Source organism: Phasianus colchicus, chromosome 2, assembly GCF_987193195.1.
Source record: "Phasianus colchicus chromosome 2, bPhaCol1.hap1.1, whole genome shotgun sequence".
NCBI classification, from domain to species: Eukaryota; Metazoa; Chordata; class Aves; order Galliformes; family Phasianidae; genus Phasianus; species Phasianus colchicus.
The window spans coordinates 42,730,665-42,749,355 of NC_143437.1; the positions used below are offsets into that span (position 1 = coordinate 42,730,665).

General features: G+C 40.0%; 1 protein-coding gene across 2 annotated transcripts in view; it reads left to right on the plus strand.

Annotated features, from left to right (window-relative positions):
* TBXT (T-box transcription factor T) overlaps positions 1-18,691 on the plus strand; it is a 59,054-nt gene that overhangs the window by 12,774 nt on the left and 27,589 nt on the right. For both annotated transcript variants that reach the window (XM_031612888.2, XM_031612898.2), the window contains exon 2: positions 7,717-7,928. The gene's annotated coding sequence lies outside the window, so the exon portion shown is untranslated. The remainder of the gene's footprint in view (positions 1-7,716; positions 7,929-18,691) is intronic.

The window sequence follows — 18,691 nt, forward strand, 5'->3', positions numbered from 1 at the left end:
GCCCCAGCCTGGAGGTAGGCCACATGGGCCCTGTTTGCGTGACCCAAGACAAATATATCTTGGCTCAGTGCTTGTTTCTATATGCTTGACTGAAGCAGAAGTGATTGTTCACAAATACGTGAGAGAAACATAAAGCAGAGAAATGAAGCCTTTTTATGTATGAAAAGGGGAAAAGGCCACTGGAGTTAAAAACGAAGTAAAAAACCAACTTTTCAGGCTACTATGTTGGCAAAATAATGAGAAAGAGACCAAGATGCTGTCCAGGTGTTTTTAGAAGAAACATTCTTTATGGATGATAGAAAACTTAAGGCCAAGGTCTTAAAAGGGCTGACTGAAATGAGTTGACCATTTTATGTGTTCAGCTTGTGACATCTTATGAGCATTCTCAAGTTGAGGATGAGGAATGAAAAGCAGAAGGGGAACATTTAAACGTATGCAGATTTGCTCCTCTATTCTTTTTTTTTTTTTTTTTTTCCACTAATATTTTGCATTTAGGAATATATTTCTAGTCACATAAACAGTAAAAGTATTTGCAATGGTGAGCAAATTCTGGTAATATTATACTGCCCAATATGGTACGTTTCTAGCCACCTCATGCGAGCCTGTGCAGAAATTAGGTCCAGAAAGTTTTTTTTCTTCTTTTTTAATCCATATTTTGTAATGGATTTAGGAGTTGTTAAGAATTTTATGTAGACTTTGCCTAGAACGGTTCTTAATTTTTGTATTCCTGCCTACCAGATTTAGAGAGGTATATGCAACTCTATTTTAAGATTTCCTTGTGTTCTTAGGTGCTTATAATCATAGAAAAATATCTATAAATGTTATCATTGTTTCACTTGCCTTAAATTTCCTGCTCCCATCATACAGACGTATACAAGTCTTTCAATTTTAATTGATTAAACTGTGTTCTTCAGCTGTAAGTCAAATGAAGATCCTTGGCCTCATGAATTTAAGTGAATAATAAAAATAATAGCAATCTTCAAGTTAATTTTCCTCTGTAGTTCTTGTTTTCAAGTTCTGAATTCAGTTCACAGCATGGCCAACTTCTCATTGCTCTGGAGCATTTCTAGTGGCTTACTTCAGGGAACAACCCTGGAATTGAGAAGGATTGGATCCAGAATATTTATTTTCCAAGTTTAGTTTTAGAGTTCTAATACTTCCAAGTGTTAAAATAAATAAAAGAAAATCAATATGCAAAATATTTCACAAGTTTCTTCCATATTGCAGCTATTGAAATAGTTTGAACGTAGGCAGAGATATACTATTCTTTTTTTCTTTGCTGATTCCACTGCACACAATACATGTCAAAGTGAATGACTTCTATCTAAATAGAAAGAAAATAGGTGCTGTTTTCAGATGTCACTCAAAGAGAATGTTATTCTCAGAAAGTATTTATGTCTAAGCACAACTGCACATAATTCACCCCTGAAATTTGGAGTTTTAACAGAATGCGTCTTGGGCATAGAACTGCAGTCTGCAATCTATCTTTGGATATAGTCACCAAAATTAAACTTTACGTTCTTGGACACTGGAATGTAAGTTGTACCACTGCAATCTGGCAGCAGAATTGCAGTGCTGCAGGAGCTGTTAGCAGTGGGCAGTTTGCATGCAGCCACTGTGGTTGGAGGGCTCTGAGAGCTTCCTTGCATAAGCACAAGCTGCTCCATGCACCATAGCTTCAGAACTAGAAAACTTCACTTGGCACTCTTGATTTATTAGTGCTGACATAGCATCAGCAGCCCCTGAAAAAGGTTTGTAGTCCATTGTATGAATAAAGCAGTGAAAATACTGAGAATAAATGAGTGTACATTAGCTTTCTGAAATGGCAGGATGTGCTGAGTGCACAGCCTTCATTTAATTCACCTTGAAATATAGATCCGAGATGGAAAAATGGCTGTTTAAATGTAATAATTGTTGTTTCTTTCAGCTCAAGTTGTAAAGTACTCCAGAAGCTCAGGGGTAGATGAGGAGCTCCCTTTCTGCAGGCTGGCCAGAAGACATGCTGGTTTTTGCTCAATGGTCAAATCCCTCACTGAAATGGAAGAGTTTTTATATGTGCCATCAGCACAAAAATTTCTGTCACATTACAACTGAAAATATGAGATTGGCATAAAATTAATGTGAGGATCTAAATGTTTGAGAAAATTGTGTAAATGTGTAAGTAAATAATTTCTTCGGTCTTGCTCTTATTCTAAGGAAATGAGGTTTATAACTCAGCTGTCCTCTTTCTGCCTCCCACCCCTTCCACTTGTCACTTTCATCTCAAGGCTCCAAAAAAGTTTGTGAAAATTGATACCTAGAAACAGGAGTGTGAGTCAGACACAAATCTGAAGGAGAGATTTCAGTGTGGCTTCAAGCTGGCTTTTTTCAGTAACGCTTTGACAGCATGCTTGGTATGGCACTGCACTTGCTGCCTGTTGCCCAGCTCATGGTGTGCAATTTAGGGATAATGGACGGGAAGTGGAAGTTTAACATTAAAAGAAACAAGTCATGGAGCATATGGAACAACTTTTTGTTATTGCTACTATGCTTTATTTTTAATGTAAATAAAATTGGTGTGGACTGATTACCTCGCTATATTCAAGTGCACCAAGTCCTGGGAGTGCATGGTCTACTTACCATCAGAGGACAGGAGCAGTGAAGAATTGGAGGAAGAAATTTTCAGCAGATCAAAATGGCCAAGAACATCCAAACATGTTGTCTGGATTTGTTTCATTGTAGAGGAGGACCTCAACGACAGTAAATAATCCAGTATTGTTAGGTAAGACATATCAAACATTGAAGTTTTAGCATTTAGAAGGATTTTACTACTAAGAGTATAGCAGAAAAGGAAGTAATCTGAAAGGAGAAAAACAAGCTGTTTGGTAAAGACTGCAGAGTTTAGCATTAGGCTAATAGCCATCCTTCCAAGGAAGTAGATCTGAAGTGTTATTAGGTGAGTAGGACTAAACTGAGGGAGATCGGTTTGGAATTGAGATGCAGATTTGTGAGCCTTTTACCTGAAGGTAATAATTATATCAGTGTGAAGAGAGGAGGCTTCCTGAGGATAAGATGCAGAAGATGGTATCCAGGATAGAGCTTTGAAGAAGGCTCAGACAGGAGACAAGAGACAGAGAAGAATGAAGAATCATTAAATGGGGACAAGAAATCCAAGACTTGCAATGTAACACAGAGATAGCTTTGTTAGGATGGTTGGATATCAGAAGCACCCACAGCTTGCTGCATGGAATGTAGTGCAGGTTGTCACAGGGTTATAAATAGAAAATAATCCATGCAGAATTGAGTGTAAAGCTGCTGGTCTGGAATTCAGAGTGGGCTTCCTGTTTAGGACTTGGCAATGTTAAGGAGCCCTTCTTTACATTGGGTGAATTCAGGGAAATAACCTGAACAGTAATTCTGTAGAACAGACCACTATGAAGTTACTAAGTAAGAAATTAAGTAGTTCCAGTTATCTCTATGACTTAATAATCAGGGGGAAAAAAAAACAAAAAACAAAAAAACAAAAAACCCAACCAACCAAAAAAAACCCAGTTGTTAACCACGTGTTTCCTTCAGTAAAGGAATCCATAATATAACAGTGGTGGCATCTTGGCATCCTGGCTGCAGCGACTGGTGTATAGAGATGTGGAGAAGGGGAAAACTGTGTCAGATCATTTTTAAGGAGTACAGAAGGAAGGCTCAAGACCACCACTGATCTTGGTGCTTTCAACAACCTTGTTTGTAGGAAAAAAAAAAAACAACAGCCATGTTACAACGTCACTTCTTTTTAGAAAACATAAGCTTATTCACCCCATGTCATTTACAAGCAGTAACTGCTAAGATCACATGTCAGTGTGGTCAGAGTGTTTCATGTTTAACCTAGAAGCAGCCTGTGGTGTGTTCTTGAAGCTGGGATGGGTATTTGCCTGTGGGAATTATGAGTGCTTTCTAGGAAGTGTGATGCCTTGTGTTGACACATCCTTTACCAGTGTGAGCTCTCACCATTTCCTTCATCCAGGTGGCTGCTGGGTTGGAAGGTTTGGCTTCAGTTGTGCCAAAGAATAAATCCTTGATTCGTTTAAAAATGTGTTTATAGTGTAACACATGAAAGCAGGCATTTTACTGCTTTGTACGCATCAGTCGCTATCATGTCTCATGAGCCCAATGACCTCTGTTATATATAGTTCAATATTATTATTAGTGTTATTTTCCTATACAGAGAATTGGATGTCATGGTCCGCAGAAGGGCTGCAGGTGTGTTTGGCCAAAGCTATACATTGCAGGCCTGTTTTCTGTCACCTTGCTCTTTGCGTTGTCATTTATATCAGCGCAAGTAGGTGTAAACTGCCGCTAATTCAGGGAGGTGGCAATGGCTCCCCAAGGTGTAGAGATGGGAGAATCAGATCTTGTATCTGTGATACCATATATTGCACTGCAAAATATCTTCCCTGATTGTTTTTCTTTCAGTGCACTTTTCAAATAAACAGATACGTCTTGGGCCTTTTTGTTGCTTGTTGGTTGGTTGGTATTTTATTTTATAAATAAATTATAAATTTGTTATAGAGCTGAAAACAAACGCAAAAAGGGCACTTACAGGAATGGTGATAAAAAGTTATTTCATGTTATTTTTCATTCCCCAAAAGAGTATCCTCGGTTTTGTCTGTCATACAGACTGAAGGCCCACACATTCCATTGTGAAAGTACCACTAATGATGTGCTAGTTCTCAAGGATGTCTCAGAGTGCCGCAGCTGACACCCGATCACACTGCTCACTCCGGTGCTGGCACACTTTGCCTGACGAGTGTAAAATCTCTCATGAAACAGATCTAAGGAGTAAGCGGGGATCTACATTGACTTCAGGGGCATGAAGCAAAGAAGAAAAAAAAATCAGTTTGTGATTATACTTCTCTTTTTCTTGGGGTTGAATAGATGTCTGGTAAACTCCATTTTTGAAAGTCCTGGTTTTCCTATGATTTCCTTTACGTAGAAAATGCAAGTGAATGTGTTACTTGTGTTACAAGTGCATGACAATTTTCTTTTTGAAAGTGTACTAATTAACCATTTTGGTAAGATTTTCCTTTTAGATATTTATTTTTTCCTAAACAAGACTGAGATAAAAGTGAAGTTCATGTTTTCATGACTTTAATAAAAACTAGGGGATTTAAATTTAACATCCTTTGCTCTGAGCCTGAGATTTCCTTAGCTTTTGTTTTGTCAAAATGGACATGCACATTTAGAGTAATGAGTTAAAGCTGTATAAGGCAGTGTGCATCTGACAAAGAACTCTGGGGGACACAATTATGGAGATTGCTAGAAATAACTCCCCTTTCTTGCTCTAAATTCTGTGTAAGCTGTGCTGGCCTTCTGCAGGAGTGAAGCGCTAGGACCTTGTTGCTCACAAGGCACAACACATTGCTAACCTGAGGCACAGGGCCATGGAGGCTGGCATTGTGCTCTCTTTGCTCAGCTGAGCTCCTGCCTGGTCTGCCTTCTGTGGCTGGGATGTTTGTAGTTACTATCTCTCTCAGTCACAGTGTGTGTTGTGCTGTGGGGTCAGAAAGAAAGGGAAAAGCTTGATTGTAGGTTTCTTTAATTAGAGCAGCTGGGAGAAAGAGATGGTACTTCTCCACGTAAGACTAATAAACTTGGAGTTTGAAGAATTTTAACCAAGCATTTAGGAGCCTGTGACTTTATTTTAAAAAATCCAGAACTGCATAACATTTAACTTGATACTCATAGGAGACTGAGAGCTTCAAACACATTTTCTCTCTGACACCTCTTCTCCTAGTATTGTCCCTTAAACCTTATTCATTCAGGTTTAAGGCCGGAACCTTTAACAGGACCCAGTATCCTATTTAAGGGTCAGTCATATTTTGCATGCTGTCACATAAAGAGCCCAATGACTTTCATTTGGCCACAACATGTAGTACAGAGAAGCATTTAGTTTTTGTTGGATGACACCAAAAATGGAAAATCCACTGCTTTGTGTTGCTAATTTGTGCTAGTTGTTAATTATGCTCTCTGTTTGAAGTTTATGCTGTGATGTCTGCATTCTGATAAAAACATCCTTTCATTGCTTTTGTATTTGTCAACTATTTAAGGCGTGGTTCAGTATTTTGAATACTTCCCAATGGAGATATCTACACCTTTTTATTTTGTTTCTATCAACTAAATTGACTGTACTTCTTAAATCTCTCATTGTGCAATATTTTTTTCCAATCAATCAAAAATTATTTTTGGCTTTGTCCTGACACAAGATTTATTGGAATCCTTTCCATAACTTTTGTCAGAATTATTTTGCAGTGGTACCACTGTGTAGTGAAGAAAAGCCTCTCTTAGTTACCCTCTTTCCTATTTTGCTAAGGATCTCACTAGCCCTTTTCTCAGGAATTCACTTATCAGGAGTCCTTGGTGTATTTCTTGTCTTTTATGATCTCCAGTTCTTTTCAGAGTTGTTCCCAGCTCTGTTGGTAAGACCTGCATTCCTTTCTCCTAGCAAAGAGTGGGTCTATATCATAGTGCATGTTGCCAAGCTGACCCTCTCAAGCAAGGAATCCAGATGACTCCAACGCCTGCCTTTTCCTCTTCATTATCATGCTGACTTGTGCTGCCTAAAGAAATATTCAGTAACAATGCTGTTTTTTCTTTCATGTCACAGAACACACATGAGTTGCTGCTACACTTCAGCATTTTTCCTGGGATAGGCCAGATGAGTGGTGACTTCTGAATTTAAAAACAACAACAAAAAAACCAACAGTAAAACAAAGCAAAGCAAACAGGAAACACCTCAACACAAAATCAGTGAGATACACCACCTTTTTTCATCTTCAAGCTTGAGTTTACATGTTGCTTTTAATCTTCACTATGCTCAATGGTGGCTGCAGATGTGACCTATGTCTTGTCTGAAGGCTGCGTATCTACTTTATGTTGTATCTTGTGCAGCACAGAGGTGCCCTAACAAGTAGAGTGGACTAGCTTAAAGCTGATGGAAAATATGCCTCAGTGCAGAGCCTGTTCAGAAGCCTGGCAGGCTCACCACAGCAAGCTCCAACACAGTTACCTGGGTGTAGTCACCTACTTCCATCTGAGATGCCTCAGGGGTACCCAGGTAGATGCACAGCCGTGTTGCTCCATGAATCTTTCAAGATGTCATCTGCTGTGAAGCAGGGCACCTCTGTTAAGGTGACTGGATCAAATCTACTGTTTTGTGCACTCAAAATCATTGAAAATATGCTGCTTGCAAGGGACAGCTGGAGGTTTCTAGTCTGACCTCTGCTCCTAGAAAGGCCAGCTTCAAATCTAGATCAGATTGCTTCAGACATTCTCCAGTGAAACCTGCCTGTCTAGATATACCAGTTCTGAATCTGGCTGCTGTCAACTCCATGTCTGATTAGAATTTCATAGAGAAATTTTTAATTGGATCCATTACAAAATTGAAGAGCATTTCATCACACGGCACAGGAATTTCCAACCAAATTTGTCAAAAAAATGAAAAACAAAAAAATGCTGACTGCATTTATTGTTTTTATTTAGTAAATCATTGCATTAAATTCTTTCATCTAAGGGTTTGTAGATCATTTGAGGTGTTAACACACTTTTGCTTGAAACTTGCTATCAGAAAAATAGAATGTGGGCTTTGTCAACAGATTTTTCTTTTTTCTTTCAAATAAATGGAATTTGACCTGAATAGAGGAAAATATAGTCTCTCACGTAGTTCTACTTATTATGTTTTGCCAGGTGAAGATGCAGTTTAAAGATGGCACAACTAGGAGCAAATACATCATCATGAGCTGACCATCCCATTTGATAAACACATCCTTCTGTCTTTAGTTTCTCCCATCTGATTGCAGTGTTCAGACAGAGTGTGGGGATCAGTGTGCTGCCAACATCCACCTTGTCATTGTAAACACATGCAACCCCAAAAAGAAACTGAGCAAATATTTCCTAAGGTAAGTGTGAAATATCAGCCCTTGCTGGGTCCTTTTGTATGATTTTTTTTTCTGCAATTATTAAGCTGAGCATGTGGAAAAAAAAAGCTATTTTTTTGTTGGCATTTTTTTCCAGTGGCCTTACTGGAGTTGCATTTGGTAGCCATTGTTACACAGAGTTGATAAGTCAGTGGGTGGTTATGTTAATCCTCACTTCAAAGCTCTCAAGGTTTGATTTCTTCACTGTTAAAATTATTTGAACTGAAAAGGAAAATATTTGTAACTTGTCAATCCCCATCCTATTGAACTGACCCACTGAAGAAGAAAAAGAAACTATCTAATTTTGATGCCTCTTTTGTGTGCCTTTTTAAAATTAAAAAAACATATATCTTACCAAGTCATTCAGGGTATGTTTTTGGCTTTAATCTTGCTTCATTGATATATATACATAAGGAGTAATCCAGCCTTGTGCAACAAGAGGCTAATATGTCGCTGGAGTTGGGAAGGCCTTACTTGTGTACTGCATTAAGGAGTGACTGTACTGTGCCCCCTCCTCCAATCTTTCATTTCTAATGTGCCAATGAAATACATATTACTAATTCTAATAGTTTTTTTTTTAAAACTTGGCTGTCCTCCTTGTTCCTTGCTGCTGAGGATGAGATGGTGCATGTTTTCATTATTTTACCCTTCAGTAACTAGATACTGGGAGAACTTTGCCTGAATGCCATCTGATTGTTGCACTGACCCATTGTTCAGACCTGCATTTAGTTCCACATTGATGATACAATGAAGTTTGGTCCTTCCAGGGACAGATACTTTCATTCTTCAGAGTGTAGAATTGAAAGTAGCCTCTTGGCCTATTGCTTTAGTCACGGTAGGATCTTTCACTGAATCCACATCTTTTCTTACTTTTAAAGCTCCTTCAAGCTTTTCTGTTACACATTCTTCTCATAATGCGTGCTCACCTGATATCCTCAGCTGTTTTCTTCTTTTTGTGTGTGTGTGTACATATTGCTGCTCAATCACTGCACAGATCATAGAATCACAGAGTTGGAAGGGACCTTTAAAGGCCAAATGGTCCAACTCTCCTGCAATGAACAGAAACATGCACAGCTCAATCAGGTTGCCCAGGGCTGGAACCAGCCTAGCCTTGAAAGTCTCCAGGAACAGGGCATCAACCACATCACTGGGTGACCTGTTCCAGTGCCTCATCACCCTCATTGTAGAAGACATTTTCCTTATATCCAAGCTAAATCTACCCTCAGGTCATTTCCTCTTGGTGGTTCTATCACCACAGACCCTGCTAATGTATCTGTCCCCTTCTTTCCTGTAGCTCTCCTTTAGATACTGAAAACCCACTATATCAGGTATATCAGAGCCTTCTCTTCTCCAGGCTGAACAGCCCCAGATCTCTCAGCCTGTCCTCATAGGAGAGGTGTTCCATCCCTTGAATCATTTATTATGGCCCTCCTCTAGACGTACCCCACCAGGTCCATGTCTCCCCTGTACTGAGGACTCCAGATGTGGCTGCAGTACTCCAGGTGAGACCAGTATGGAATAAAGGGGCAGGATCACCTCCCTTGCTCTACTGACCATGCTGAACAGTGCTGGGAGAATTGCAGCATGGAGGACCCGGGGCTACAGCGTAACAGAATTCTTCATTCATCTTTCCAGAATAGCAACGCTTTGCTGTGCCTGGGAGTTCTCATTCCCTTCGATTACCATGTCTCTTCTCATGCCAACTGTTCCCTCAGAATTCCCCCTGCCTTTCTCATCCGTTTGCCAGCTTAGACAATATTTAGCCATTGCCATATTGCCATGGATTTATTGAGTTGTAGTATAATTTAATGTTTCTTTGGTGAGAATTGACTGAAAAGGAAGAAAATAAGAAATGGAAAGTACTTACAGCCTGTTTGCACTCTTCTGGGTTTAGCACAAAGGATATTGAGATCTGTTGGGTTTGAAAGGTTTTGTTTCTCACATTGTGCAGCTGAAATGCATCTGCTCACACAGAGAAGAAGGTTCTTAGTCTGCTGCAGGATGGACGGCTGAGGGTTAGTCTGGCCTCACAAGAGCCAGCAAAGGTGATAATGCGTTCACCTTCTCTTACTCCTGGTAGCTGGGAAACAAGTTTCTAGCAAAAGCATACAGAGTTGTTAGCTTCATTGTAACTCTTTCTCTGTTTCTTTGCTATTTGTGCATACTCTGTGACTTGATCCCAAGTTAGGTTTTGAACCTTATTTGATTGCTGGTTTTGGACACAGACTCATCTTGTGGAGTTTGGGAATGAGCAGTTTGTTCTGTGTTTCCATGCTGAAGGCACCTGCGCAGTTTCCACAGCTGTTACTGGAAGGGAGGAGAGACAGACAGCACCATGCACCACGTTCCCTTGGAATTCCATTGTCAGAATGGACTTAGGAGCAGCCTGAAACAAACTGCATAATTCTCTAGTGTCTCTAGTGTCCTTTGGCAGAAAACTGATCTGGGTCCTGTTCGTAAGGAAGGCGATGCCATGTTCGTTCTGAGTAAGAGCTCTAACAGCAAGCATGGAAAAAAAAAACACCCAGAATTCTTCGGTTGCAGATAACAGAATTGATTCAGGTTCCCTCTGGCCCTTCCTAAAGCAATGTCCTGCTCAATAGAGCAACCAAACACTGACTTGGTAGCAGAGGCATAAAGCCCCTGGTTCCAACTCATGTATGGTCACCACTCTTCATCTTCAGTTTTCTGTTTCTTTTGTTCAAATTTTTGAGGATTGCTGAATCAGAAATGGTTATTCAGGGAAATGGAATATTAGGGGGAAAAAAATACCTGCAGGTCAGGAGCCCGAAATTCATCTAGTGTTCCTTGCTGTCATGTAGGACGAGATGGATGTGCATCACTGAGGTTTGTGCAGTGCTCTTAGGAGCTGTAACAACAGAAATTGGAGCCATCTTATAGAATATGTAGACAAATCCCAGCTCAGAATGATGTGCAGACAAATTCCTGCTATGCTGAATTTTTATTGTAAACAAATGTTGTGTGTGCAAACATCAGAGATGACAATGCAGTCTGCAGTAATCTGCCTTCATATCTCCTCTTCAGCCTTCCATCTCCTCAATATGTTCCTCGCTAGCTGTTTTCCTCAGTCCTTCTCTGCTTGTTAATTCTTAGCACCAAATACTGCCTGACTTTAAAACACTGATGCAGAAGGCCAGCGTTAAAAAAATAGATGCCTGAAGATTAGGATGCTAGAGAATCTAAGACCTAGGGGCTACAGAAGTGCTGGAAGTCCTACACTTAACCAGGGGTTTGGAGATGGAGTTTAAAGCGCAAATGCAACTGTTCAGACTCTCTCCCAGTGGGAGCTAGAGGCACTGGTTGAAGTTGGGTGGCTGTAGCCCATTATGGTCAGTTACACATTTTTATAAATCTTGATCTGGATTTTTTAAAAGTGCTTTTCTGAGCCTGCTGATATGCTGCCTACCATGTAGACAGTGTTCAAAATAAAGCAGACTTTTAAGCAAATTTCATGAGATAGGAGGGTTAGTTAGTAGTTACCAAATTGTTCTGTTAATTCAAGAGGAGCAGCAAATTACAGTGCTGGGATTTACCCTTTTTTTTTTCTTCTTCTTTTTTTTTCAGCAGTTGATGCTCTCTGTGTTCATTGCCCAAAATGTAAATGGTGCAGGAATTTTGAGTTAAAGCTTATGACGTAAGTGAACCTAAATTCACATCGTCAGAGCTGGCTGCTTATCATTTAATAAGACCGTTAAATGATCAGCTGGGGGTTAAATGAAAAGTAAGAGTTTTCATACTGGTGTGATACAAATCCTGTATCCAATTATAAGGCCTCAAAGCGTGTTTTAAAAGCCATATAAAAGGCGAATCATTTCTGCGAACAGCCCGTAAAGTGAAAACCCAACACCTTTGCTGTGGGAGAAGCAATATGACCTCAAATACCTTTGCAAACAAAGAGTCGCTTGCCTTCTGCAAGCCTCTCTCTTTTTTCAGCAGCTCAGCATGGGGTGCCAGAAAAATCATTAACAAGCCCATCTTGCACTTCTGTCCTTCCCACACCTGCACACCGTGGTCCCTGCTGTAACTTTATGGACCGTGAGGAGGCAGGTTTGACGCCACGAAACACAGGCGCAGCCAACAGCTGCAGGATGGGCAGAGAGCCAGACAGTAAAATGTAAAGAGGAGGAAGGAGAGGGATCACCTTTGAAGTTTACAAAAAAGCATGACTTTGACCACTTCCTTTTTTAATTAGCTGTCTCAGGTACGTTGAGCTACTGGCCACCAGAGTGAATGTGAAAGGGCGGGCGATCCTCGGAAATGCTGAGGCACTTCTGAAAGAAACACTTATGGTTTCGTCTGCATGTGGCTGTTCTTTTTTCTCTTTTTTTTCTTTTATTATTATTATTATTGCTGAGTTTAACATACTAGGGAAAAGAGCTGGTTCCATTTGGGGATGTCTGAACCTAAACCTTCTGTGTCTTTCAAGTATGAAAAATGACATTACTGCGGTGTTAGGATTTGATCACTCTATAGCCAGGAAACTCGTAATGACCATTCCCACAGCAGTCATAACGCACCTGGGGACATGCATAGAATTTTTTATAAATATGTTATAAATAGTGTTAACTTTGGGTCAGTCTTCACGATAGCTCCAGGATGTTGCTTTTGTTTTCCTTTACTGTAGTAGAAAGCCTCCTCTGAGGGATCCTGTAAAAAAACCACTCAGGAACCAAACTTTCCTGTGTCTTAAAGAGGCCAAAAGTTCACGTTCTTAGTACTTTCTAAGCACATTAACATGTGTTTAGGGAAATGGGGAAAGAGAAGATAGAAAGTGGAATTGCCATCCATGTAGGAATCACATGCATTTAATTTGCAAGAGAGTCAGTCAGGAGTAACTGTATTTGATGTTAACCATCAATGTTAGGATTAGATCCTAATACATAGCAGTGTTTTTTCTAAGACGTGCTTTGTGACAGAAAATCCTTACACACAAACACACTTTAAGTACAAGGCCATCTATGTGTGCCCATATGGGAATGTATCACTGCTGATATTAAAACATTTTTTTTTTCTTGTAGGGAGGATTCAAACTATTTGCATGTTCTTGTTTGTGCACCAATATGATAATTCACAGTAGATGTTGAGATTTGAACATTCAAAATATTTTTCATTTCTTATGTGGCAAATTTGGCAAAGGAATTCTAGTTCATGTGTAGTCTGCACTCCAAATGGAAGACTGAAATTTGGAAAACAAAGGGGAAGCCAAACATTTCTTGAAGCGCTATAGGCCTCCAGAAAAGCAGATGCAAAATACATCCTAACTTGTATTTTGATAATTATAAATATGACACTCTAATAATTCAGAACAGAATGAGCCATCTATCAGGCTGAGAAGTTGTATGAAATGATTAAAAAAAAATTCATTCAGCGGGTATTGCTCAAGCCTGGGAAAATTTATTTGGGAAGACACTGGAGTTGCAAAAAATCCTTCAGACTGAAAGGTAGGAAAAAAAATAAAAAGGCAACAAAATGATCTACTGTCCCATTGTAAAGTGCAGAGTGATCTCACAGTAAAGTCCAAGGATGGTGTCAATGACGTAAAACTTTATTGTGATTTGTAACTGCAATAGTCTGCCTATGTGCTCTGCTTGAAAGGAAAAAAGAAAGAGAAAGTCACATTGCACAGAGGTATAAATTTACAGAATCGAGTAGAGATGTCCCAGCCTTAGCCAGGAGCTGAATCAGGATCATCATCACACAGTGTTTTAAAAACTCCTAAGGGCAAACAAAGAGGGAGCACCAAACTGTGTGTTGTGTTATATACAGCCAGTTTGTATAAATTAAAAATATACTGAAGCCCTTCTCTTCTTGTTATGCTTTTTCAAGTGACGTTTCTAAGTAGAAATTTTAAAAGGATGTTTACATTCATGTTGATAAGCTGTAGTTGAAATGCATAATTTGAGAAAAAAAATATTAATGCAAATTAGTCTAAATATTGATTTATTTTTACCAAATATATTTTAATACATTATAATATATGTCTGTCATTCATTGATGTTTGTTTTTCACTGTCTGGATATATGAATTCACAGAAAAGCATACACAAATGCATGCAGACAGATGTATCTAAGTGATACATCTCTCAATATCGAAGTGTTGGGGGGGTTGTTGGGTTTTGTTTGTTTGTTTGTTTGTTTGTTTAAGATCAGTGACTGTAAGCAGATTTCATTACATCTTCAGAAGTCATTTCCATAGACCAATAGACTATAAAATTCTAAGTAGTGTTTAAGGGTCACTGAATGCTTTACACTGCAAGCATAAAGAAGTTATTTCCTAATGTCGTATTATAATAAAGAAGCATGAGCACAGGAGAGCTTTTTGTAGAATATGGCAGATTAAAGGTGAATTGGTAGCTTAGCTCATAAGATTGACTCTTTTATGAAAACATTGCCGAAGCCTTTATGATGTTTGAAGGGAGGAGTGTTTCTGGAAATTTCAATTACAACTGCATGTTTTCTGGGCTTACTAAACTATTGGGATCATGGAAGTAGAAGGAACTGAAAGGATGATCTAGTCCATTCCTCTGCCCGGTGCAGCTGTAGATGAGACCTACTTGTTTCTGACAGATCCTTGTCTTTTGGGGATCCAGCTGTCTTTCTGTCAAACCTGGACTGCTTGGAGCCCCTCTCATTACCATTAGACCATAAATATTAACCTGGAACCTAAACCTCCCTCCTGCATCTTTAGCATCTTTTTGCATTTTCCCCCTTGGAATAGTTAAGTAGAAATATTATAATTTCATTTCTGCAGGTTTGCAATATTGGGTAAATACCTTCAGTCTTTATTTTTCAGTTAAGTGCATTTTGTAGACCATTCAGCTGTTCCATACACTGCTTGAAATGCCACTGGTTGCAGTGCTACCCTGGAAACTGTCATCAGCTGTAAAGGCATGGTAATATTTTGAGATTTCCAGGTAACAGCTACATTCCCAGTTCCTCCTGCAGTGTTTGGGTTTGCTAAACCTGCTGTCTTCTGTAACCCTTCAGCTTTTTTCCAGCATTCACTGTTTAACCAGCTGTTTTGTAGCCTGTGTTCATATAGTGAATTATTCTTACCCATGTGCACTATCTTGTGTTTGTCCTTGGGTAGCCTGCCACTTCTTCAGACCATGCTTCCAACATGTCATATTTTAAGCCCACCTTCCTGGTAGTCTCTCCCCACTTGGGCCATACACAGATTTCATAAATGCACCCACTACTTGGTCCTCCAGGTCACTGCACTCTATTCCTCATGTATGACTCTTATAAACCAATGTATTTTGTCAAAGGACTCACAGAATCACAGAACCACAGAATGGTATGGGCTGAAAGGGACCTCTAGAGATCATCTAGTCCAACCCTCAAAGCTATGTCTCCTTACAATGCTAAATTAAGAGCCACAACAGTGATATGTATGCACGTGCAAGGACTAACGGACTAGAAATAAAGGAGCTGAGAAGTAATAGGATGGGAAGCAAGAAGATCTGTCTTCCCGTAGAAATACAACTCCATTTCCTAATAATGCAACAATATGTCTAGTGACAGATAATGAGATGGAGATGAGAGAAATAATTCTTTTGTTGAGGCTGGGCTCACTTTTCCCACGTGCCCTAGTTTCTGGGGCTTACCAACATCACAAGAGTCAGAGTTGTATCTTCACTTTGGTTTTCCTGTTTACTCTGTATTAGAGATTGAGCAAGGACTGTATTGCCCTCACCAGCTGACTGCCTTTTTTTTTTTAGTGACGTAACCGATCTATTTAAGCCACTGTCAGGTGAACCATAACGGAAGTTGTGATTCATTTTCTACTCTCAGGAAAGTGAAGCAGAATTCTGCAATGTCTAATTAGAGAGAGAACTTTACGTATAGGGCCACAGAAATACATTTGCTACTCTTTTGGCACTTTGCAGCCCAAGCAACCAAGTCCTACCAGCTGAACACCCCAGACTGTGGTTGGGGGACCGTCTGGGAATCTCAGCAAGTGGTGGACATATGAGGAGGGGAAAAAGGAAAATCGGTTTTTCCTCACATCAGTGCTGAGTGAATAAATAGAAACCACTCCCAACGCACTCTCTCCTTCTTTCCATCAAAAACCAAAACAAACAACAACAACAAAAAAACAAACCTCACCACTACCAAAAAAAAAAAAAAAAGAAAAGAAAAGAAAAAAAGAAAAAAAAGAAAAGAAAAGAAAAAGGGTTTATTTGAACTCCTGTAATGATATCCGTCTGAGAGAACAACCAAGGTGTCAGAGTATCAAAGTGAAATTCAGAGAAGTCAAGAGCAAGTAGGGAGTTGAAGGGGCAAAACGGAAGTCGGAAAAAAAAAAAAAAAAAAAAAACCAAAACCACCGGTCTTTATCATGGTAATAGTAATGAAGGCGAGCTGAAAAAGCCCAGACAATGGGTTGAGTTACTGTACTATAAACCGCTTCCTGCCGCTGGGCTTCTCAAGTCGCTTTCCTGAGTTGATTAGGGAGCTGCAGAGCCGCTCCGTTGTGTCTGGGCCCTGGGGAAGCTTGCCGAGCCGTAGGGTTTCTGTCTCTCAGAATTCTGGGTTTATTTCTGAGAAATGAAAGAGGAGACTGAAGAAGGGATCTGTGTTCTTTGGTTTACTGTTTACAGATGGGGTGTGTTTGAATGGGCGAAACGACATCTCTTCTACAGGAGAGCCGCTCCGCGGGGGGCTGAGCCTCCCATGCTGGCCGCTCTCTGTGCCAGCCGCCGCTCGGTGCAGGACATAGCGCTCGGATTTCTCCTGCAGGCCCCCTCTCTCCAAGTCCGCAGCTGTTCCGTGCTGGGAACGCGCTGGAGATGGACGTGAGCTCAGTTCCCAAAGCGGCCGGTGAGAAATAAGTTCACAACCCGGGCTCCAGCAGCACGGGAGATTCCTTTCTGTGAAGCTGCCGTGTAAGTTTGCTGTCTCTGTGCATGCATATCCCTTCAGGGGATCTAGCCCTTCAAGGGAGCAATCAGGCTTCTAATCAATTAGGCAAATTGACTGCAGGGGTAAGCCATTTCCTATTCATGGCAACAGGCCTGGGTTGCCTTAACTCCATATTTCCCACGAGTCCTCACCCTCCCCATTTCGGCGACTATTCGGGTGCTTGAAGGACACAACTACGGAAAAAACAGATGTTTTTAGTAAGAACAGGCACGCTCCATTACTTCAAAAAGCAAAATAATTTAGCCAAGCGTGAAAGGTTTCTGGGCAGCCTGGTCTAATATTAAATGTGGAGGTTGAAAGCCCTACCTGCAGTAGTTATGGAGCTTGATGATCCTTGAGGTCCCTTTCAACCCAAGCCATTCTATGAGTCTATGAAAGGCTCTGGTCACCCTTTTAAAAAGTGTATTATTTTGGCTCTAATGGTGATGGGACAAATATTTCTGTAAGCAGATGTGAGAGCATTTTCTCTTTAAATCCCAATCATACAAAGACACAGTGCACACGAGTATTCATGTCAAAGCCCTTATAATCACTCATAGAAATGCTGCTGTGTATGTAAATCCAGAGATGCTATAAGTGGTTATAACATGCTGCTTACGGAATGCAACTTTAAAAGTCCTGAGGACAGAAGTTCCAGCTGAAAGTTAAGTAAGTAGCACTTTCACTCTTCATTGTTCTTTGTCGCAGGGATTTATTTCTGTTAGGTTGTTTTTCTTAGTGCTACATGCAGGACAGAAAAGCCATCCCACGCAGTACTGCAATCATTTGCTCTCGGTGTACAGCTGAACAGCTCTCTACGCATGTGCACTGGATTGGATTCTGCTCATGTTGCTGTACACTTCTCCCAGTTGCATTTGGCTCACTCCGGTGGAAGACAATAGTTGGTGCTGCATAATGAGTCACCAACATCAGTTAGTTCTGATGGATCCTGCACTGAGGTTCCTGAAGCCTTCCAAAGCTCCACACCCATGGCCTTTGCTCATCTTTGCTCAGCCGATCTTCAAGTTCTTCTAGACTCGTAGAGATCGAATAATTCTATAGAAATATAGAAATAACTTCTTGATTTATTTACTTTCTAATCAATATGTTTCCTTCAGGAGGTAACATTCATATAGAAAAACAAAGATAAGGACTCAATGAATTGGCCAGAGCATACACAGTTAAAAATTTAAGATTGCCTCATTAAAAAAAAAAAAACACAACGACATCAAAAAACAGCTGCTCAAATTCCTTACTGTCAATTACAGTACAGGGCAGTTACTTTGCTTTACACCTATCACCTTGCTTTTCTTAGTATGGCATCATCCAGGAGGTATGTTACATTCATTCTATGTGAAGATATTTTAACTGATATGAAGGTGTTTTCACATCTCCTGAGTTTAATCTAAGATAGTAGAGCTCCACTGTTTAACAGATTTATGTGGAATTTTAGTAGGTGTTATACTAACACTTGTTTTACAAGCATTACTTGCAGTATCCCCAGTTGCAGAAATGATGATTTTATTCAGAGTAGTTAATCACTGTATACCCAAATGGTGGGGCCTAAGAGGTTCACAAACCTCTCATGATTAAATAAGGTACTGTTCCTTTGTTATTTGGTGTTACTTGGAACAGGTGTCTGAAGCACACCAACCTGTTTGCAGCTGTTGAAAATGAGTGCAGCATCCATGATCTGGTGAGTAATCAGAGAATGACCTTTTGTCTATGCTTTGGTTTGGTGGATTTTTTGTTTGTTTGTTTGTTAAATGGAGGGTTTGCAAGGTAACGTGACTAAAGCAGCTTTTCCAAATATTACTGTGG